Here is a 24,841-nt window from a genome sequence, read left to right on the forward strand (position 1 = left end):
TAGTGGTTTCTCAGAAAATTGGGAATCAATCTACCTCAAAACCCAGTAATACCACTCTTGGGCATAAACCCAAAAGATGCTCAACCATACCACAGGACACTTGTTCAACTATGTTCATAGAAGCATTATTCACAATAGCCAGAACCTGGAAACAACCTAGATGCCCCTCAACCTAAGAATGGATAAAGAAAATGTGGTGTATCTATACAATGGAGTATTACTCAGTGGAAAAACACAATGGCATCATGAAAATTGCAGGCAAATGAATCAAAATAGAAAAAAATCATTCGAAGTGAGGTAACCCAGACCTAGAAAGACAAACATGGTATCTACTCACTCATAAGTGGATATTAGATGTAAACTAAAGGAAAGATAGGCTACAATCCTCATGATCTCACTTCTATGTATAATCAAAATACTTGGTCTTATAGAAGGTGAGCATTGATTAAGGTTCTATTAAAGTTTGGGGAGAGTAGGATGGTGATAGAAGTCCATAATTGTTTTTAAGTGAGTACTAGGTTTTAATTGAAAGCAAGAATTTCCAGTGTGCTGTTGAATAACAGGCAGTCTCAGAAAAGGACACTGCTTAAAGGACTCATTCAATATGCACCCACACGGGATATAGATGTTTATAGCAAAACAAATTACTTGTTCTCTATGTACAATTTAAAATTAGAACAATTGTATTTTAAATGTGTTCAATACAGAAATACTTTGAAATAAGTAGACTACTTCTGAAAGATGCATAGTTTTTATTTTTGTTGTACACCCATAAAATTGAGGTAAAACTATTAATAACAAATTTATAAATTAACATATAAATGGCTAAATAATGTTAGATATAAAATTCTGTGCATTAACATGAATAGTGCCTTTACAATATTTAGATTTATTCTTAGCTTTATAAATATAGCATTAATTTATTGTAATAATATTAATATAATTAAAATTTCTCTATTGGTTATTTGTTTCCATGGTTACATTAAGAAAAATATCTCACCTTAATAACCTCTCATGACTTTTACATTTTCTATAACAACGTATTTTGAGAATACCAAGACAAATCTGTCCTAATCTTACAAAAATGAAGCACAAGATGTTTTTCTTTTTTTTAGTTGTGATTTCTGTTTCTTGTCATCTTTATGGGCTAAGTATATTGGGTCAGCTGAAACATTGATCAACCTCTGTTATGTTCAGTGTTGGGCTAATGATTTCTGGGTTCTCCTATACTCTTCTTAATATTTGAATCTAAAGCTTAGAGAGACTTTCATCTCATCCAGTAAATTATAAATTAGATTTTTCTGTAACTTCACTGTTCTTTGTTTTATATGTGATACTTTTAAGAGCCTAGTGGTCAATTGAGGATCATCTTTCTGCAAGAAATAATATTGTGTTCAGAGAGTATGATTAAGCAAAGTATAATTCCATCCAGTATCTAATGAATTAATTACTGGAGAACCTTTTTGCAGTGATTCCTAATTTATCAGAGGCATTTTCACAGAGTGTTATTCTTGGAGGTCCTGTTTCATTCTGAATTTCTAGAACAATAAAGTGATTATGTGTTTATTAATGTCAACCCTAGACACTGTCATTAAATTATGAGTGTAGCTCGGTGGACTTTGACTAGAAAAAAGTAGGTAAGAAGGCTTTTGAAAGTTTGCATTGCAGTGTGTGTGTTGAAGGTATTCACAATTCACCAAGCAAATATTCTTAACGTCTATACAAGACATTTTACAACTGCTGAAGTCTAGTTGTTTGTAATCCATTGTTACAGTTCTATAGATCGCAACAATGCTACAGTAAACTTGTGGTAACATCAATGCTATCTACTATAATCAAGTAATTGGCACACTAAAACTCTATAATACATGGTAAGTAATAAATATCAGAAAACAAAAATATAAATGAGAATTACCATGCTCTCAAGAGATGGTAAATTGGTGGTGAACATAAACCCAAACTCACAAATGCATATGAACACACACACACATGATCATGCACATGCACACACACACATTTTGAAAGAGCACTGTTGTAAGCTCTTTCATAATATCTCCAAATAATATTATTTGTTTCTTCTAACTAATAAGACATTTAAACATTCTTTTGTCAGAAGCTTAATTTTCTAATATAAATGTGCCTTTGTTTCTGCAAAAAAATGTTTGATTTATTTGTATTAAATGTTTATATTATTAATATTGAGAAAATAATGCATATTCTAGTTTTTAAATACCAATGGTACTAACTCCAATAATGTCAATTCCCAAACAAAGTGCTGAAAGTGATGGAAAATTTAGGTCTTTAATGATAACTATTTGTCATAAAGACATATGCCACGTGATGAAATAATTTTTCAATAAATCCACTGAAATTAACAAAGAATCTGACTCATTTCTCATCACATAACAGCAATCTGTATCAGGACCTCTGGTTTGTGCAGTGCCCTTGTTTACCAGTCCCCTTCATGAACAATGTCATAGATCTGTAACATAGACAATATGACCTGCACCTGGTATTTTCTTTCAGCCGCTAACCAGCTCCCAAATGAAGAATGGAGACATTATTAATTGTGAATGCTCGGCCTTAGCTTAGGCTTGTCTCACTAGCTCTTTTAACTTAATTTAATCAGTTTCTATTCATCTACATTTTGCCTCAGGGATATTTACTTTTTTTTCTTTGTGTATGCCCTACTTTCCTGTTTTCTCTGTGTCTATCTGTCTGGTCTCATCTCCCTGGCATTTCTTTTGCCATCTTCCTGCATCCTAACTTCTTCCTCCTACTTACTCTCCCTGCATGCAAGTCCTGCCTGTATCTCCTCCCTTGCTATTGGTTGTTCAGCTCTTTATTGGACCAACAGGTGGCTTAGGCCAGCAAGGTGAAACATCAATACATCTTTACATAGTTAAACAAATTCAACACATCTTTACATAATTAAACAAATGCAACATGTCTTTGCAAAGATAAACAAATGCTCTGCAACAATTACCAGTTTTCCTCAATTCTCCATGTCATCATATTCTGTTGTGGAAATTAAGTTCTTGCTGAGCCTGACTTTAGAAATACTCTATAGTGATTCAGGCATATTTAAAACACTATAACCCTGCCCTGCTCTTCCTGGGTACTTGTTGTGTAAATCTTTCAATAGACAATAGGTCACAATGATCAGAGACTAAAAGGGTCTGCTTATAGCTCTCCTCTAGAGAACTTACACAGTGGGTAAGAAAACTACAAACAAGGACCTAGAAAGTTCCTTCCAAAGCAGTTTTTTTTTATTTGAAACACTGTTGTGAATTTATTGCAAAATTTCTTCCCCAAAATATAATGTCTAAGAGGAAAGAAATAAAGAAGATACATGTAGCTTTGCTGTGTATGTAATCTATACCAGAATAGAAAACCAAGGAGAGACAGTTTGGTGGGATCACCAACCTTAAACACTGAATTGTTTTCTGTGTCTGTAAAGAAGCTCATTTTAATTAAATTAATTTTATGCTCCAAATGTTGTTGAGGACAATATAACACTAAGCAAAATAACTTCAATATAACAATAAGCAAAATATCTTGAAGATTTACCAAAACTGTATGTGGACAGATATAGACAGTCAGTGGTCAAAGCTAAAACTACTTTCATATCACCTATGTGTTCAAGTCCAAAACACTTTCAAATTTCTCATCAGGAAATTGCAGTATTGGAAATAATCCAGCACTATCTCAACAAACCAAATAAATAACTAAATAACAAATACTAAAATGATAGTGAAGACAAATGTTATATTAGGTAATTTTTTTTTGTTTTCCATAGAGTGAGAGGTATTGATGAAAAAGCATCAGGAAAATATGAACTATTTATTAGGAAGAAATACAGGATGGAAATCAAAAGAGACTGAAAAGTCACCTAGGTGTCACAATTAATAGAGAATCATAGAAGCTATGGCTGAGGAATCAATTAAAACAGGTTTAAAGACCAAAAATATTGTCAAAAAATGAATAAATATGTTTATAACTTTTTACAAACTAGATGATGTGAATAGTTATAAACTGTCGAAATTGAGATTTTTCAATTTAAATAATAAAATGAAATATAAATCAGAGCGATTGAACTTAAATGTAAAAATATCAGACCTGAGTAAAAATCAACAGAGATTATACAACTTAAAGAAAAAAGAAGAAATAATTTTAAAACAGTGGAATAATTAAGCTGTGGAATAAATAAGCAAATTAAAATCAGTATAAAATATCAAGTACATTTTTCATTGAAAATAGATTCTTCTCTCATACAATACACCCCAAATCACAGTTCACACTTTCTCCACTCTGGCCAACCTCCCGCCACCTCTACTCTCCCCAAGATTATTCCCCTTCTATTTCCCCTTCAGAAATGAGCAGGCCTCCAAGAGACAACAACAAAACATGACAAAACAGGATACAATAAGACCAGGAGAAACTCCTCATATAGAGGCTGGAAAAGGCAACACAATAGAAAGAAAAGAGTCCCAAGAGCAAGCAAAAGAGTTAAAGACACACCTGCTCTCACTGTGAGGCGTACTCCCCAAACCCCAAGCTAACAGCCACGACATATATACAGAGGACCTGACACAGACCCATGCCTGTCCCATGGTGGCTGCTTCAGTCTCTCTGAGCCTGTTTTTAATGAATAATTTAAAAGGAAATTAAATAAATTTCATATGAAATGCCACTATAGGATAAAGTACTTAGAGAGCACTTAAACGATACTTTGGAAACTATAAATCTAGCTTAAGCAAACTATGGAAATTTCTAAATATTAGAAATATGTCATTTCATAGTTATATATTTAAAACTTGTTATTTTGACTAAGTAGCTATAATCCCCAAATTCACCCAAAAAATTCAATAGCACCTTTGTTTTCATCCCCAGAAGTTTTCTTGAAGAAATTAATGTGCTGAGAAGAAACTAACCAAAAAATAATTTAGGGAGACAAAAAGGTAAAAACAGCCTTGAGAAAGACATAGCTGTATGCAGGGCAGATTCTGATTCCAAATTGACAGCAAAGAGAAGAGAGACATGCGAAAAAATGTACAGATCCATGAAATAGGTTTTAGAATCTCCTAAACACTCACAACTTTGGTCAGTTAAGTCATAATAAATATGGCCATACAATGAAGTAGGAGTCTGTTCTGTATAAGAAATCATTACAGTAGAACTGGACAACCAAAGGAAGAGGAATGAAGTTGGTTTTCACCTCAAAAAATATACTCAACATGAGAAAAAAGTATTCTAGAATCCTAAACATAAATACTAAGACCATTTTATCCATGTATGGTTTACCAAACTTTGGACATCACATAGAATTACTTGATGTGCATGGAAGAATAAATTACTTATTAAAAGAAAATCAGTTTGGAGCTAATATTGTATATATAAAGGACTAGGCAATGTGAATATAACAAATTAAGAAATTTTTAGGTAGAATATTGAAGAAAAATGTAATACTTCTATTTACTAACAACATTTTAAAGTTTAAAGCAACCACTGAGAAATATTGCTTTTTAGTGCTATTTTATGTGTTTTTGATTTTTGAGACAGGGTCTTACTGTGTTGACCCAATTATTTAAATGTTTACATTGTTTAAAATTGCAAATCCTTATTAGAAACGTTATTTATGCTAGATTTTGACATAATTGCAATAAGTTTTAGAAAGAAATACTAGTACAGTGAATACATATAATTCATTATTCTATTTGTCATAAATTTACATTGACTTATTAAGGTTTTAAGCAATTGCTATAATCTTATTAAACATTTATATATGAACTTTAACAATGAGTATAGCAAAAACTATGTGGGAGACCGATTCCTACATTTCACCCTAGGATACACTTGAGGAATAAGGGATAAGAGATTTAAATAGAAGGATAGAGGGGAGAGAAACAGATAGAAACACAAGATAGCCTCGGGAGGGCCTGGATCCTTATCCACCAGCCCCTTCTGTCTCTTCTAAAGGGCTTTTTATAGGAATGCCAAGGGGTGGAACAAAAGACCTCCCCCTAGCTCAGCCAAGTGCAGATGCTTAAAATCACCTGGAACTAGGCATGTGGTCAAGCCATCCTCTAATGCAGCTCTGCTGGGTAAAGCAAGCTCATATCTTACTAAGAGGCTTTTGTGGGCCTCCAAAACTAAAATTTCTAAGGGAGATATTTCTTCTTCATTCAGGAGGACAGTTTGTGAAAATGGTCCTGAATAGCCATATGTATAAGAACTGCAATGAATGACATGTCCATATATTCGTTTTCCTTAGTTAACTGATGCCAAATGAAATTGACCACAGTGCAAATCCACAGTGAATTAAATGATAAAATATCATGCTTTATCTATAAAACTTTTCCATTCTACCTCGAATATACTAGCTCTTTGATAAAAAAAAATAATAATTGAGGCCTTCTTACTCAAAGTTGGTGCAGTTTGCAATGGGGAGGGAGGAAGAAGAGATGTTCAGAGGGATCTCACATCCTTCCTAAATTCACTTAATTAATGGCTTTCTTAAAACTGCTTCCAACAACAACATATTATAGCTTTGCCCTTTGGAGTTAGACAGTGAATATTTATCACATGAATAGATACCAAGCTAAGAATGTAAGGTTATTTTTATTGCATGAACGTAAGAAAGAGAAGAACTCCATCAATGAATTGTACAATACAAAAATAAATATCAGATAATCTGAAATAGTCTATAAGTAAAAAATGTGCAGAACTTCCAAAACCCGAGTTGCTGGTGGAGATGAGAGACACAGAGATGACTGAACATGTTACAAAACTGCCAAAACAGAGGTGCCACAGATGAGTGGGTTAACCCGCACCACCACCACCTACCCACTTCCTGCAGCCAGCATGATGCAACAACGCTAGAGAGCAAATGTAAATATCTCTACCTTTCGACCGCCACACACTGTGGTAAGACACAGTTTCACACATAATCCCGAGTATGCTTTAAAAATGGAATCAGTGCCCCTGTTGGTTGGAACCTGAGTGGAAACCCAACCATTTCAACTGGAGAAGAGCAGAAATGTTTGGGACCATTGCTACAGCTGTGCCAAATTAGAAAGTTCACTTCCTAATTGCTTTCAGATGCAGACTCTAGGATTATGTGTGATATTTTGCACATGAAATTGTCTTTATCACAGTATTGGTATGAAGTTATATTTATAATCCCTATGCAAAAGCAAAGAGACTTTATCCAAGTTTGAGCTTGGACCCTCCTTATGTCCAGGGCAGAGGTATAATTAGAGTGCTGAGCCTGGGTGCGGTAGGATTTTATCATAGTAGATGTTGGTGGTGAGGGCATTTTCAGGGTTCAGGACCCTTATTGGCTGACATTTGTCTAGGGGTGTCTTAGTAAAAGGAAATAGGTGTGTGCTGTGCTCAGGGACTTCTAGTTATCTTATCAAATCTTATCTAATGGTTGGAATGTTTGGAATATCAGGTACTTCCCCTTAGATGCTGGCCCATTCCTGAGTGGAGTCAGCTTATGCTTTTCCTGGATCCAGGTGCTGCCTGCCAGTAAACCTAAACTTAAGTGTACTTCTTAGCTGGTTTTTATTAAGCCTGTCATGGCAGCTATGAGGCTAAGTTGCCCTGGGCCCCATAATGAGTTTCAAGGAACATCACTGATTTACTGCCAGATACAGAGAACCAGGAAGTCTGTGAAGAAGAGGTGAGACTGTGAATCCTAGAAATGACACTGAAGCTATAACCCTGATACAGCAAGAATATGGGTGCCCAAATAAGACACGAACGAGGACAATACCAATAGGCTAACACGGAAGGGCAAAATCTCATGGGACTCCACCCTTACACAAAGGTCCACTGGGAAATAAGGAGCACGGAGAATAGACAGGATAATTAATATTTTTCCAGGGATGAACTTCTCAATTGATTATCTAATACCAAGTTGTCAGCACTGAAGTCTCTCTCTCTCTCTCTCTCTCTCTCTCTCTCTCTCTCTCTCTCTCTTTCTCTCTCTCTCTCACACACACACACACATACACACACACACATATGGTGATATTTTGTTTGTATGTTAATAAATAAAGTTTGCCTGGAGATCAGAGGTAATAGCAAGCCATTAACATAAAAGTCAGGCAGTGGTAGCACACTCCTTTAATTCAATCACTTGGCAGGCAGGGTCCCTGTGTGTTCAAGATCACACTAAGGAACAGAGCCAAGCATGGTGACACATGCCTTTAATTCCAGTACCAACCATAGAGACCTGGAGGTCTGTACAGACAGGCAGTAACAAGGAAGTGAGGTAGGTGGGCTAAGAGCCAATGAGAGGGCAGAACTGCAAGGCAATAAAAGCCTACGTAGACAGGAAGTAGCTCTCTTGGGAAGCTATGGGGGTGTGGTGAGCTAAGGTTAGCTGGTGGCTCTCACTATTTTCCTGACCTCTAAGACTTTCATCCCTATATTTGGCTCGGTGTTTCTTATTTAATGAGACCATTTAGAAATTTACATATATATATATATATATATATATATATAAAACACTAAATGAGTTCTGGGAGTTGATTTTTATATATTTATGTACATATTTATGTATATATTTATGTATATGATATAATACCAGAGAGAAATAGAAAGAACATGGGAGGAAATGAGGTGTGGTCATATATTGTGTACCTCAATATATTGTGTACCCTAATAAACTTATCTGGGGATCAGAGGGCAGAGACAGTCACTAAATTAGACATAGGAGCCAGACAGGGTGACACACACCTTTAATCCTATCACTTGGGAGGCAGAGATCTGTCTGGATCTCTGTGAGTTCAAGACCACACTGGGAACAGAGCCAGATGTGGTGGCACACATCTTTAATCCCAGCACTTGGGATCTCACGTTTTTGCTTGAAAAGCACACACGCCCTTAATCCCAGGAAGTAACATGGCTGGATGGAGAACAGTATATAAGGCCTGAGGAAACAGGGACTAAGCAGCAGTTCAACTGAGACCCTCAGGGGTGAGGACTCAGAGGCGTTTAGTCTGAGAATTCATGGAAACAGGATCAGCTGAGGAGGTGGCAAGGTGAGGTTGGCTGTAGCTTGTTCTGTTTCCCTGATCTTTCAGTTTTCACCCCAATATCTGGCACTGGGTTTTCTATTAATAAGACCATTTAGGAATTCATGTTACAAAGAGGAGTTTGAGAGATGAAATAGAAGATGGGGAAATATGTAACTTATTTTTTTGAAAGCTCAAAATATGTGAACATAAAAATATATATAGAATATTACTATAAATAACATATATTTATATGCATATATATGCAAATAGCAAATAAAACATTTTAATTCATGAGGTATTCCACCACTAATTAATCCACAGCTGTTGGGAGCATTATAATTATTTTATCACTTTCAACATCTATCTCTATGCAGAAAGATCCTTGGAGCTTTGTGGTTTTGAAAATATCATATGATCTTTTTGTTAAATGCTCTTTCACACTGAATATACTCATCTTAAAATCAAGTTGTGTTCCAAAGTCACTTTTACTGAGTATGGCAAGAATCATATATCTACTATTTTGAGTTTTATTACCCAACTTATAGTTTATATCATTTGATAATTAGGAAACACTAATTACCCTTCTAACTTTACAAGAAAGTTATTAAGAAAACTTCACAGTAATTAATAAAGTTAGTTATACAATGGGAAATAAAAGCATCTTAAAAATAAACTAGATAATGGCTTCTCAAGATGTTAATTTCTTGGATGTAGAGAAACAGATTAATTAAATATAGAAAATCAGCTTTTTAAAATAGTAACACAAAGAAATCTAGGATAAAGCCATGCATGTACTTTACTATTAAATACAATAAAATATAGTGATAAAATATAATCATGCCATTCTACTTTAAGATTATTTTGTCTAATAGTCATCAATTTTGATACTAAAAATTACAAAATATTTAATATCATGTATAGAATAAACAAATTAATGTTTGTCTAAGGATTAAGTTGTATTATCTTGAATGTATTATATGTTCAGTTTTGAAAGTAAGTAACTTTAAATATTATTAATCACAAATCTAGGACAAAATGACCTTTAAAATAGTTGGTAATTTCTGTATGTATCCCAGCATGGTGCAGTATATTCAGGATGAATAGTTGTGGAAATAAAAGTGCTCACTGAAACCACTTCAAAGGAAAATGGAGAAGAAGGGCAAGTAACAGTTGATTTAAAAGAACACAATTGCCAGAGTGTACTGATCCATTGTAATAGTGTCTATTTGATAAATAAAATATAGTAACAGGAGATGTGTATGTGAAAAAGGCTACCAAACAGCAAGGATATTTCTAATAGCATTAGCTTAAAACTATTTTAAAAATATGTTTTCAAAAATTTAGCTTGAAGTCACTTATATTCAAACTTTCAATTATGAAACAATATTCCATATCACTCATCTGGATTTATATATTTCCACTAATTCGTGAAACATTATATTTTTGCCTTCTTCTAGAATTCAACATGAAGGAACTACAGATCTCTGTGAGGTCGAGGCCAGCCTGGTCTACAAGGCGAGTTCCAGGAAAGGAACAAAGCTACACAGAAAAACCCTGTCTCAAAAAAAAAAAAAAAAAGTTTGATGACAGCTGTTATTAAAAGTGTCTTTTTGTGCAACATTGAAATAAGTGTCTTTATGAACATATTGTTTCCTGATGCAATCTCCTGTGCCTTCAGGGTGATGGTTAAGCAGAGTCTGAGCTGTTTCTAAGGGACTAGGGCTCAAAGCATGTATCTTAGAACCCAGTCCTCACATTGAACAACAAATTGCAGTATGGGGAATTTGGTTTAAAACAAGTTTTGTGAAATCTTAGATTGAAGAAATAACAGACAGAAACATTAGCACAACCTGCCACAGCAGGTTGAAATATATGGAATATGTTTTTTGTCTACATAAAAAGTGGAAGCATTTCACTTTGTCACTGTTTTTATGCTCAGGATTCACTAACACCATGCAGGAAAGAAAAGTCTCTCCACACTGCATAAACTGTTTCCTAGTCCACCTCATTTGAAAGTATGGAGACTAATGCTCTGATAACTCTTTGGTGCAGTAGATCTTTGTAACTCTGAGGGTAGAATGTCCATGTGATTTGATGGAGTCAGTGCATCCCATCAGTCACTACAACCTGGGCAACCATTAACATGACCACACCTTTCATTGTTAGTCCCTTGTCCCTATGTTACCTTTGTGAACAAGTTTCTTATATTCTAGTGTTAATCGTGGCTGCGACAGTGTAGTAAGCCACGGTGACCCTACCAACCACACAAGTTATTTCTCATAGAATCCGACACACAATGACTTGCACTCAAGTTATAACTTTTCTTTTCTGTTCAGTTTTAGAGAAGTTATCAGTTCTTTGTGGCAATGGCCAGAGAATGTATAAGTGTTAAAATCCTTACATAGAAAGCATTAACTTAGTATATGTAAATAACAAATGAAGAATATTTGTCCATTCTCCATTTTCTCTGCTTTCCATATCATTATTTTTCAAGATTGACTTGAAAATTCATCAACATGACTATATAGTGGTAAAATTACTTACATCAATCTATTACTAGAAGAGTTTAATATTCAGTAAAAATTTAACAATTATTTCTTTTAGTCTTAATATCTGATTTGATTCTTCTAATATTAAAATAATCTAGAAGGTCTTCAGTGAATCTTCTGGAAGCACTAGCAGATATGTAGAAACAAGAAATTCTTCCTCAGGACACAGTTGTCTTTCTACATAGCAATTCCTTCTCGTCAGTTTAGCAACAACATTGTTAGATAAGAATTCTGAGCATCAGCTGGAAAAATTTCACCTCATTTCTGGTTACCAGGCATGTATAAAAAAGTTCAAATTTGACACACTGGATTGGGATAAGATAAAACTTTGGCCCACTTAATGAATTTAGTGTTGAAATACAAATCATTTGTCAGTAGATAAAGTGTAAAACATAGTATGGAAGAATCAGAAAATTGTGAAATACCTAGGCATTAGCATGGCTTTGATGAGAACAAGGAGGAGGGAACACAGATTTCATATTAGTATCTTAATGGCACACCAGGAAGTTCTACAACAAAAAGGGCAATTCACACCCCAAAGCAGTAGCTGTCAAGAAATAATCAAACTCAGGACTACAATCAATAAACTATAAACAAACAATAACAGAAATAAAACACAAAGCAAAGAATCCATGAAACAAATCATCTTTTGAAACGATAGGTTTACATATAACATTTTAAAACATACTTAATTTTTGTTAACACTGCCCATACCCTTGCATTCCAATGCACACATAACACATAGGTATTATGAACAGAGAAGAAATTTACATGGTTGACCGAGTATTTAACTATTTCTCTAATAGGATAGAGATTCCTTTTAGGTATAGGCTCAGGAATGGTATAACTGTGATATACAGCAGTTCTATTTATAGCTTTTGGTTAAATTTGCACAAGCTGCAACAGTTCACATCCTCACCAAATAAAATAAAACTTCTTCTTCCCCCAAATCCTCGCCAGCCCTTGCCTTCATTTTTTTTTTCTGACCACTGCCCCTACTTGTTCTCGTTTTCATGCCCTTAAAGTGCAACATTTGGTTGCTTATTGGAAACCCTTCTGAATTTTTAACCTCCATGAGTTTGTGAATTTTCTTTGGTTTCCCTTCTGCACATAGATAGCTTTATTTCACTGCAGAAAGAAAGAATACAAGATTTTTTAAAATTTTTCTGTATTTTTGGAACTTGTTAGTGCCATAGTTCTCTACTTTGGAGAATGTTGTCTGGACTGCTGAAAAGAGTGTGTGTTCTACAGATTTGTAATTTAATGTTCTGTGGATTGCTTTCAGTTTATTTGATATATGTTTCCATCAAATGTGTTTCTCTGTCATATTTTTTTCTCCAGGACCTGTTTATTTGAGAATATGTGGTAATGAAATCATCCACTATTACTCTGTTAGGGTGACTTGATATCTACTAGTGTTTGGTTTATAAAACTTGTTTCTATATAGTATTATAATTTTCTCATGTTGAATTTTCTTTTAATCAGTCCCCCTGCTTCCTACTTACTTGTTTGGCTTTGTAGTCATAAGCTCCTTTAGTCTCTGTTTTTTTTTTTTTTAATCATGGAATGATTTTAGTTCTCCATCCACTATGCTGTACATAATAGCTTAGGTTAGCAGCTGTCTCTCAGAATATGAAATACATGATACCTTATTTTTCTGAATTTCAGCATTCCTATTGGGAGATTAGCTGTATTCTGATGGCTTGTCTTTGGTGTTTATCTCTCATAGATTACAGTACATTCTTTGTTCTGTGTTCTTTAGTCTTCTAACTATACCATGACATGGGGAATTTCCTATTCCCTGCTACCTATTTGATGAACCACATGTCTTTTATGGTCATATATAGTCATCATTTGGGGAGTAAAGAAAGAAGAGAAATGTTATGGGCTGTAAACCACAATGCCTGCCCTATGACTGATTTCCCCTAGTAATATTCTACAACCAAATATTCTACAGCCTTCCCAAATAATGCCTCCAGGTAGGTACCAACTATTCAAACACAAGAGCTCCAGATGGGGTTCATAGTCACATTATAACAGTGAAGTACAACTTGAAAATTTCATCATTACAAATACATTTTAAATGCCTGTCAAAACAAAATGGTTGTTTTGCTTGATACCTTATATTTTCTAATAGATAAAGCGAAGCTTTTGAAACTTATTTGTGATTTATTGTTTATGCAAAATTGTGTTTAAACTCTTTCAGCATATGTTATTAGTATTTAAACAGAAATTAACTTTTGAAATATTATTCCACTAAAATGGTGTGGTAAGTTCATATTTTGCTAGGTGTATCATTAGGATGCAATCATTTTCTTGATAATTAGAGGAAGCTCAAAGATTTTAAATTGTGAAATCATTAGTAATTGATCACTCCAAGTGGGAGCACTGCTGTTATGACTAATGAATGAATTGTTAATGTGTGTAATAGATGATATTTTGTAATGATAGAGAAATGACTATGTATGGCTATTTATCATTTTGTTCTCAACAAGATAATACAAAAAAACTCAAGATAATTGCACCTTCCACTCATATTTCCTTTTTACATGTTTAATAAAGTTTTGAAGTATAAAAAACAATACTATTTTTCTCCATTTAAATTCAGTTACATAAGCATATTCCAAAGTATCAATTTTCCACTTCAATGAAATTCATTTATACAGAAAGTTCTGATGTGTGAATATTCTTGGCCTAATATACTCAGGAAATAACTGACATAGATAATTAATATTAATTAATTTATTTTATATTTATAATAATTTTCTCAGGAGCAGTTTACCTGATTCCATCTTCTGAAGCTGCAATCTTGAGGATCTCCTTAATCTCTTCTTGTACTAAGGGACTTGTAACCACCATTGGTACACACACACACACACACACACACACACACACTTACATATACACACATGCATACACATATACACATATCACATACATATACACAACCATCACACACACATACACATACATATACACAACCATCACACACACATACACATACATATACACAACCATCACACACACATACATACAGATCACAGACACACAACACACACACACACACACACACACACACACACACACACACATGCACGCACACCCGTGCGCACGCGCGCACACACACACACACACACACACACACACACAAGTGATTATATAACTTCTGTTCCAAATAATTTTCAGGGTTTTTGTTTGAATAGCCTTGGCCACTGTCAACATTGTCTTAATTGTGCTGTAATCCTGTACTGTCATGTGCATGTACAAACACAGCAAATGTTTCCATAAGAAATGTTCTCTGCTATTAATCTATTTCTCAGACATGTGTTTGTACTTATATATCTTACCTCCAGAAATGTTTCTTGTTGGTAAGTACAGAAACATTTCTCAGTTTGAATACTTTCTCTACCTTTATTATGGATTTTGCTGGTTTGTTTCATTTTGTTCATTTAAGACAAGAGGTCGCACTATAACCCAGGATAGCTTAGAATTCACTGTATGTCCATGTCTACCTTAACACTCAAAACAACCTTCCTGCCTTAACTGCCACGGTGCTGAGATTACAGGTCTGAGCCACTGTGCCAAGATTAGATTTATTGTCATAATAATAATGTCAAATCTTAAATATCTATGCTTTGACTACCTACCCATATTTTCCTCTTGTTCACAGGTTATATGGTATGGAAACAAGTATTATAATGACTGACTAACACTTATAAGGTTGTAATTGACTTGGGACCTAGATCTTTTCCTTCATCCAAGTTGGAAGATATATCCCAAAACCTAGGATACCCTGAAGGACTGAATTGAAAGTATACTTCCATTTATCTTAAGAAATTTTTGTTTTAACAAAACAAACTCTTTCCTACTTGAAGTTAAGGCTCCTAATGCTAGACCTGCTACAGAAGATTTTTATTAAAACTGTAAAACTTGTTCTTCAACACAAATTGGGTGATATGTATGCTTGATTCATTTTACGCTTCAGACCACAAAAGAAATGTCAGTCAACGCGTGCATAAGGTGGGCAGGAGTTGCTTAGATCATTGTGCTCAATGTTTGCCTTTTAATAATTACAAAGTACTAGTGACTTTCTAAAGGTAAAGTGCTCAAAACGTAATGTAATATAAGCATTAGAACCCAAGGTCATCATGTATTTTTGTTGTTGTTGTTGATTAATAAGAGGATATATGCTTTGGTCACCAGGCTGTAGTGAATACTCCCAAAGTTTTCATTTCATTTTTGGTTTTTGTTTTTCATTCTTTTACACCTCTCAGAGAACTATATTTTAAGTACAGAGGGAAAATATATCTTCTTATGTTGTCACCTCTCCAAGAGTTTTCCACTCTGGGAAGCAAAGGAGAACTTCACAAGTGAGAATCCTGACATAGCTCTAAAAACTGTTATTGTGTAGTACTTTGAAATTATTATAAGAGAACCGCTATGAGCTGTCGTGTGTGTGTGTGTGTGTGTGTGTGTGTGTGTGTGTGTGTGTGTGTGCATGTCCATGCAGATGGGCACACATATTTTTGTTTATATGTCTAAATTTACCTCAAGATAATTTTATTAGCAGTTTATAGAAATGCCACCTATAATACCACAAAATTACTAATATAACTATTCAGAATCCAACAGATTTTCAAAAGTTCTTAAGAATGTCAGTACATATGAGAATGATTATTAGGAGTGAGGGTTGCAAGTTCTCATTGCATCATATCTGGTTCTGATAAAATCCATGTATCTTTTCCCAAAGTCTTAATTATGTTATGTATTAAGCCTAAGCTCATAATGCATAGGAAGAACAAGAAAGAAATTTCAAAGTCAACAGTGTCTTTTAGAAAAAGCAAAGTACTGATGGTCAATTTTCTTCTCTATTTGACCTCTTATTCATTGGCTATCACTGAACCTTTTGCTCAGATTTAGTTTTACAAATTAGATCACTGCAAGTATACACACCAGGAAGAGCAAATATTCTGTTTTTTGGGGTAGGTGCATTAATTTGTTTTTTGTTGTTGTTGTTTTGTTTTGTTTTTTCGTTTGGTTTTATTTTTGTTCTTGGTTTTCAAGACAGGGATTCTCTCTGTAGATTTGCTCATTTCCTGGATCTTGCTCTCTAAACCAGGCTGGCCTCGAACTCACAAAGATCTGCCTGGCTCTGCCTCCCGAGTGCTGGCATTAAAGGCGTGCACCACCACCACCACCACCACCACCACTACCACCCGGCAGTGGGTTAGGTTTTAGCATCATCATTTCCTGGTTCCACCAGAGCCCAATTGACTTGTATACTGAATTGTGCATATAGTTTAAGTCCATAGATAGAGAAATAAATTTTATTTAATGTATTTACATTTTCATTGTTCATTGTTTACAAAAAATAAACCAAATTTAGTTGCGCTGGGTGTCTGGGGCATATCTATGTTTTCTGATTCAACAGTGAAAATTTAGGGAGATAGAAAGCTATATTTTACTTTTAATTAAGGAGCAGTAGTAAGTATGAAAAGTGTAAGATAATTCTGATATTTAGTATTTCCAACATATGTTTTTGTTTATAATGTTAAGTTTATATATGCATGCTTAAGCTACATTGACAATGTGAAATTATTAAAACACCTAAAATTTCACTCTATTTATTTTTGTAGCATCTTCATATACATTTTATGTTTGTCTAAGTGTGTGTGTCTGTGTGCACATGCTGTCACATGTGCAGGAACAGAGGCAAAAAGAGAACAATGTGTGTTTTGCATTATTTACTGCCTGTTTCTTTGAGACAGGGTTTCTCCTTGAGTCTATTTGCATTTTTCTAGCTAAGCTGGAAGCCAGAAATATCCAGTGATCCTAGTTTTCTTTTTTCTTTTTTTCTTTTTTGCCATGGCTGGGACTACAAGCAAGTGCATATTCCCTGTGTATAACATGTGGGCTGGCATCAGAACTCTGGCTCTTGTGATGGTCCTCCACTCACACCACCACAGAGCCATTTCCGCAGCTTCTGCATAAGTATGCTGACTTTTCTTTTTTCACATGAACTACAAAACCAGCCTAGATAATGATGTCAGCAAAAGTTTATGTTTTATATTGTACCTAGGAAATTTAGAGCAGTGCAACTCTTAGATTTTTCTGAATTCAGTCAGCTTTTTGGAACTGACAGAAGGAGGATTTGGCACAAGGAGGAGTAATTTTCACATCATTACTTACTCCATTGAACAAGCCAGCCTCAACCCCATGGGACTTGGAAATAGTTTATGAAAATAAAAGCATGACCAAATGCATTCAACTTTCTGAAGGACAGTTAGATATATGAAATATCATCATAGAAATAGAGGGAGATGTGAACCTCACAATGACAAATAAATATTCTATTATCCCACATAGCTAAAAGCAAATACTAATAAGATGAAATTCAGGAAATATACTCAGTGTCAAAGTTTGCTAAACAACCTAGAAAATAGAAGCAGTAAAAGTTAAATACAGCATGAAAATCATTAGAAGGGGTCAATGCCTCTGCCTCCCGAGTACTGGGATTAAAGGTGTGCGACACCACCGCCCGGCTAGGCCCCTTGTTATTTTAAATGAAGCTAATTTTCATATCATATCTTTATGCTGACAATATTTCAACATACACTTCTTAAAAGATAAAAACATTTTAAAGCATTATCTATAAGACATTATAACACCTTAACATTTGGAATAGCATTATTTGAAATAAAAAAATGTCATAAATTGTTATTTACAGCAAATTTATCTGTAGTTGAAAGTTTTCTCCAGTCCCACCTGGCCATGTGAACCCACAGCTGCTTATAAAATAATCACTCAAAAGCTTATATTAATTATAACTGCTCAGCTATTAGCTCAAACTTATTACTGACTAGCTCTTACACTTAAATTAACCCATAACTGTAGCATGAATCTTAAAGAGTATTATTAATAAGAATGAACCTGGGGCCAGTTATTGGGGTGAATACTGGAAGATCAGAGAGACAGAACAAGCCACAGCTAACCTCACTTGGCCAACTTCTCAGCTGGTCCTGTTTCCTCAGACTGGAAGCCTCTGAGTACTCATCCCAATGGCTCTCAGCTGAACTGCTACTCAAAGCCTAAATGCTTAACCAGCCAAATGCTTAACCAGGCCAAATGCTTGTAGTTTCTGGTCCTCATGCCTTATATATCTTTCTGCTTTCTGCCTCACTCCCTGGGATTAAAGGCTCATTTTCCGCGATTAAAGGCATGATTCACCATGCTTGGCTGTTTCTAGTGTGGCCTTGAACTCACAGAGATGGAGGGAATTCTGTCTCTGGAATGTAGGCATGAGTGCTACCATTTTCTAGCTTCTGTATCTAGTGGCTGTCTGTTCTCTAACCCCAGATAAATTTATTAGGGTGCACAATATTTTGGCGAACACAATACCGCCATACATAACTCTTATCTATGTTTAGCCACACAGATTGGTACATTTTCTCAGTTCTGCCTTGTCTTCTTGCTTCCTCTATGTCTGGCTGGAGACTCCTCATTCTGCCCTTCCTCTTCCCAGAATTCTCCTCATCTGCTTAACCTGCCTATACTTCCTGCCTGGCTACTGGCCAATCAGCATTTTATTAAATCAGTGTACAAGAACATTATCGCACAGCATGTATTTTCAAGAAAAATCATATAGAAGCTAGTCCTCCAAACAATTTAAATTAGACATAAATAAATATAGAAATATATTTAATATTAATGCAGTAACAAATATTAAATATGTTTAAAATGCTATTTATTAAATTTTTTGTAGGACTACTAGTTTGTGAGAATTTTTAAATGAGAGAAATTAGTGATTTAAATAATTGTTAATATCTATATTCAAAGACTTGGGAAATGTGTAGTTCTTTATGAGTTCTAAATCTACTGATAGTATACCCAAACACCAAATAGAATATGTTTTCTGATAATGAAATGATTCTAAATTTAATGTAACCTGGGGTAAAAAATGAAAAGTATTAATTGGAATGACACATAAGTATCTGACATTAAAATATTCAGAAAGTATATTTGGTTTTAAAATGTCAAGGAAATCAACAGTACTCATAGATAGAATATACACACATGCATACACCTAGGTAACTTCATTTAAAAGTATGATTGTCACATATGGGATAATTATATAACTTTAAAAAAATGTGCTGAACTATGACAACATCAGTAGACATGGTAATGTTGACAGGGGAGAGGTCACAAGCTGCAACCCTATTAAAAGAACTATAGGCCACTAAGGAATGCTGAGGGCAGTGTGTGTGTGTGTGTGTGTGTGTGTGTGTGTGTGTGTGTGTGTGTGTCAGCACTTAATAAAAAAGAATACTGGGATTTAAAAGAGAGCATGAGGGGATATATGGGAGACTTTAGAGGTTGAAAGGGAAAGGGGGAAATGATAAAATTTATTATAATCTCAAAAATAAAACAAACATTTTTAAAAAACAGAATACAATGTATTCCTTTCCCCACAGCATTTACATTAGTTAACATTCCATTTACTGCTTTTTGATTTGCAGATTTAGTTGCTCCAGATCAATGATGTCTGAAAATATTAAATGAGAGCTTGTAAAAACAAGGAAATTATTTTTTAAAGCTTGCACTCTTGTGTTTGCCATGACTGAATCTTACACCATCCTGCTATATTCCACTATATCATCTTCCTTCTGCGTACCATACCCGTGCTGTGTAGCTTCCCAACTATTTGTTATTTACCTTCTGGTACTCTCAGTTTTCATATTTGCAGTCCCTCTGTAGCTATGCTCAGTTTGAATAACCATTGTTTTACTTAATAATAGCCATGAAGCACAAGGTTGAGGAGAAAAAGTCAGCAATGAGACATGAAAAAAGACACAGAAAGAGAAAGACATTGGCAATTCATGTTAGCACTATATCGTATAGAGACAAAATATCACATCTACTTGATTTGACTTTAACCTGAATTTGAATCATCCACTTGGGGACAGTATGTCGTAAAGCAGTAATTTCTTTAGCAACATTTGCAAATAAGTATAAGTGTCAAATCTGCAATTTTAAAAATACTTAAAATAATTTCTGCATGGAAGTAAATGTGTCATAGAGTACATATACATATACACAAAGCACTTATATATAAAATAGCAAGGATTAATTGAATGTAACAAGACATCAAAGTGTTATACTACAACATATAAGAAGAAAAATAACAAGTCGCACCCAAATGAGTAGATGTTTGTAAGACACACACAAGTGTTCTTTGACTAACAATGCCAATTACTCCCTGTTTAATTCTCTAGAAATTTAAAACCGTTTGTGACAATGCATTTAATGCACCTAAACCACTGAATGTCATTTCTTATCTCACTTAGAACTTGTTCAATAAACTTAGATTAATCTAAGTTGGACCACATCAAATAATACAAATGCTGTCTTATGAAAATACTAAATATTTAATTTTTATTTATGGTATGTGATAAAATTTTTACAATTGTGTACTCTAGGGAGTATTGATTGCTGATTTTGTGACTTGAAGTGTTGGCTCTCTAGCTGTCCAGAAATAGGAGACTCTCTTATTGAAAATCCATAGCCTAAGAGAAGACAAAATTTCAAAAACTGAATTTTCTCCTGAATAATATTAGCAGAACTGCACTGAAAAAGAACTTGCACCAGGAATGTAGAAATTATTGTCAATTTATGCTTCAACTCTAGTTCATATTATTTTTCACATTTATTAAAGAACTCTTGCAATTTTAAGAGGACCATGGTTAGGTTATTTAAAAAAAAAAGATAGTTGTATTACCTGCAAATATTGAAAGTGAATTTTTTAACTCAGCTGTTTACATGATTCATTCAATTATGAGAAGTCCTATGCTGACAGCAATTCTTAGATCATAAAGTATAACATGTACTCTCTTTTACTGTGCTGTCAGAGACCTATCTATGGTAAAAATGGGGTAATATGTGGTGATCTTAGTTTAATTACAAAGCACAGTTGAGCTCCAGTTTCCTAGCACAGAAAACACATCTACAAGGTAAGAAATGAAGACCTCTCTAGGAAGGGGAAATAGAAAAAACTGTTAAGACATAATGAAATATATCCATGGGAGATCTGTCCTTCTCTGAAGAGAAACAATGGAGGATTGGGGGAGTGTATGAGGGGGGCGGTAGAGACTTGGAAGATAGAAGGGAGGGGAACTAAGGTTAAGATGTAAAAATGAGGATAATAATAATAGTAATAAAAATTTTTAAATGAAATAATGGAAAGTGGAAGAAGGATTAAGTAGGGAGGGAATGGAGAGAAGCATAAAGGTGGGGGTATGGGGACAGACAACTAACGCCATTCTATAAACCAAAGTGACACCTACTACTATAAAAACTTCCTAAAATGCATATGTATGTGAAAGGAATCTAAATGGACACATAAAATAATGTGGGAGACAATGTACCAACTAGAGATCTTATGCTACCAAGTAAAACTTCCATTGCCAGGAATGGGTTACATCTGTTGAGTCATTGGCTGAAAGAGACACATGGAAAGCCCCAAGCATCAAAGACTATTACCAAGTCTATTGGTTACTCTCCACAAAAGGATGGTAAGATCTTCTTGATGAAGATACTTACAAATCTCATTGAACACAAAGAAGTTAAACTGGTGGCTAGCTAGACTCCTCACCACTATTGACCAGTGTTCATGAAAGCACTGTGTGCTACTGCAGGACAAAGACAATCATCTTTATCTCTCAGCTACAATTCAGTCAACAACAGTGACTTACCTGCAAGATATATTGAAGTAGTAACATTACCAATGTTATAAGACCAACCAAACATTTTTTATTGACTGTAAGGCCTACTCCATGAGATAGGACCTATTCCTGACACTATTGACATGGCCAAGAACCTGAAACTAGATAGGTCACTGGTTTAGGGGAAAACCTACTACTATTATTCAGGTAATGCAGTATGTGACTTGATGATCTTTCTGTGTCTTTAAACAAAATAAATGAAAAAATCGAAAGACAAAACAAACAAAATATAAAAATCATACCCCCACACACAATTCTCCTAACAACATTCTGATATACCCATAGATCAGTGTTTAGCTCAGCAATCAACAGAGAATCTTCTGTAGATTTAACCAACCATCTTATTAAATAAGAAACACAGAGCCAATACAGAGATAAAAGCCAAGAGGTCAGGGCAATAGCAAAGAGCTAAAAACCTTACCCTTCACTGTTGCTGTTGTCCTATTTCTCCCAAAGAGAGCGACTTCCTGTGTGTTTGTCTTTTTTATAGAGTTTCTGTTCTCTGCCTTCTCATTGGTTGTAAACCCAACCACATGACCTCCTAGACACTGCCTGTCTGTACAGACCTCCAGGTCTTCTATGGTTAGTATTGAGATTAAAGGTGTGTGTCTCATACTGGCTGTATTCTTGAACACAGATCTACCTAGCTCTGCCTACCAAGTGCTGGGATTAAAGGCATGCACTACCACCACCCAGTTTCTGCTATGGTTTGCTAATAGCAATGACCCCCAGGCAACTTTATTTATTAACATACAAATCACATTTTAGTACAAATAAAATATCACCATAATCTTCTAGTTGCAGTAGATGAAAACCAACACAGAGAGAAACAATTTCACATTATGCAAAAAGTGAGTCTTTGGTGCACTCAGTGCTAAAAAAGATATCTTCATTAAAGCTTCCCATAAAAGCTCAGGGTTTCTGAGGGAAAGGAGACAAAGAGATGAAAGCCAGAGATATTGGATGATGCCAAGAAAACTGTCTTCAAGACACAGTAAGACTAATGGATATATGAACTCATACAGTTTGTATCAGAATTTAGAAGTCCTTTACAAGTCAAAACCAGACAGGGTCCCAGCTCTGAGAGCAGTAAGTGTTTCCATTTATAACCAAGTAGCTATTTGCAATTAATACTTGCTGGCAAAGAAAAAAAAAACAGTTTTCTCCAATGGAGTCTTATTGGGTACGTTGACTAACACTTCAAGTCAGGCCCCATTTTTATCAGTAGATGGTGGACACAGAGTGAAATCAGCCATATTTTTGCAGACATACTGTCCTATGGCACCATTTCCAGCAGCAGATGGTGGACACAGAATGAGCTCAGAGATACTTTTGTAGACATTCTCTGTCTCAGTAGTCTGTTGCATGTTTATATTGGTTTCTGTTTTGGTTGGAGGTTGTGTGTGTGTGTGTGTGTGTGTGTGTGTGTGTGTGTGTGTGTGTGTGTGTGTGTGTGTGTTTTCTTTGTTTTGTCTTTTGATTTCTTTGTTTTGTTTAAAGAGACAGAAAGAACATCAAGTCACATTGATAAGAGGTTGAGGAGGACATGCAAAGGATTAGGGGACTGGGAAACATGATCAAAATAGACGATGTGAACCAGGCTTTTGAACAATCAAGACACTGAGAAGGATCAAGTCTCTATGTACCAGCTTCCAATAGCACATATACTGTTAGTAATGGATATTCTTGATTCTTTACAAATGTTCTCCAGTGAGTTATTGTTGGGAAATGAGAAAATTACACCATTTTGTCCTGTGTTACTCATTTTCTAGTCCAGATGTTTAGCAATATGGTGGATTAACTTGTTTGCAAAATCTGTAACTGAGTCATCAAAATAAATGGGATAGATTTTTAAAATCATCATAGTTTTGTTAGCTTATTTGTATAGGTTCTTGGTAAGAAAACAAAAGTGTTCACATGCAGCTTAGTGGCCTTTAAGCCTGATCTTATTTGCTGAGCCAAAAAGGAAATACCAGGAAGCCTATGAAATTCACATAAGGAGCAACTTATTTACACATATACTTTTCCTCCTTAAAGAGTAGGGGTAAAGATTACATTTGCTGATATTCATATCTGACAGAATATTGATTCCTTATGGGCACCAACATAACCTAGATAGCAATGATTTTTAAAGTATAAAAAGAAATACAGAGAATAAGACCACGATTTCCCTGCCAACCATAGAGAAAAGGAACTGTGAAAATTGTACACTAGGGTGTGAACAATCTCAAGAGCTTTTGTGGCAGTTCCATTTCAGACACACCTCTAGTCATTCCAGCCAGAGATAAATGGGCCATACTTGGTCACACGGTGATTCTATGCCATGTGTGCTTAAATTTTCCTAGGAGGAGATACAGAAACAATCTTAATCTGAGTACCAGAAGACTCTAGTTCAGAATCAGTGACAGTTATCATACTTGCAGGAAAGAAATAAGACAGATACCAATAACAACAGATGGTGTGGAATTTAGTCTGCACATTTAAT

This window comes from Peromyscus maniculatus, chromosome 13 (assembly GCF_049852395.1).
Source record: "Peromyscus maniculatus bairdii isolate BWxNUB_F1_BW_parent chromosome 13, HU_Pman_BW_mat_3.1, whole genome shotgun sequence".
Taxonomy (NCBI): domain Eukaryota; kingdom Metazoa; phylum Chordata; class Mammalia; order Rodentia; family Cricetidae; genus Peromyscus; species Peromyscus maniculatus.